Source organism: Arachis duranensis, chromosome 6 (genome assembly GCF_000817695.3).
Source record: "Arachis duranensis cultivar V14167 chromosome 6, aradu.V14167.gnm2.J7QH, whole genome shotgun sequence".
NCBI lineage: Eukaryota > Viridiplantae > Streptophyta > Magnoliopsida > Fabales > Fabaceae > Arachis > Arachis duranensis.
The window spans coordinates 35,354,465-35,355,150 of record NC_029777.3 but is presented as its reverse complement, the minus strand read 5'-3'; the positions used below and the strand labels follow the sequence as shown (position 1 = coordinate 35,355,150).

The following is a 686-nucleotide window of genomic DNA, read 5'->3' as shown; positions in this document are numbered from 1 at the left end:
ACAATGCAAGGAAGGTGCTGGGTGACTTTACTGCACCTACCCCCGACTTCTATGGGAGAAGCATCTCTATCCCTGCCATTGGAGCAAACAACTTTGAGCTTAAGCCTCAATTAGTTTCTCTAATGCAACAGAATTGCAAGTTCCATGGACTTCCATTGGAAGATCCTCATCAGTTCTTAGCTGAGTTCTTGCAAATCTGTGACACTGTCAAGACTAATGGGGTTAACCCTGAGGTCTACAGACTTATGCTATTCCCTTTTGCTGTAAGAGACAAAGCTAGAACATGGTTGGATTCACAACTTAAGGAAAGCCTGAACTCTTGGGAAAAGCTAGTCAATGCCTTCTTGGCAAAGTTCTTTCCACCTCAAAAATTGAGTAAGCTTAGAGTGGAAGTCCAAACCTTCAGACAGAAGGAAGGAGAATCCCTCTATGAAGCTTGGGAAAGATACAAACAATTAATCAGAAAGTGTCCCTCTGATATGCTTTCTGAATGGAGCATCATATGAATTTTCTATGATGGTCTCTCTGAAATGTCCAAGATGTCTTTGGATAGCTCTGCTGGAGGATCTCTTCATCTGAAGAAGACGCCCACAGAAGCTCAAGAGCTGATTGAAATGGTTGCAAATAACCAATTCATGTACACTTCTGAAAGAAATCCTGTGAACAATGGGACAAATCAGAAGAAA

At 41.8% G+C, this 686-nt stretch overlaps 1 non-coding gene across 1 annotated transcript; it reads right to left on the bottom strand.

Moving 5' to 3' along the window:
• Positions 1–377: 377 nt before the first annotated feature.
• On the bottom strand, positions 378–485 carry LOC127739809 (small nucleolar RNA R71). Its single transcript, XR_008000551.1, has one exon. It is a non-coding gene; the product is annotated as a small nucleolar RNA R71 (small nucleolar RNA).
• Positions 486–686: the final 201 nt, after the last annotated feature.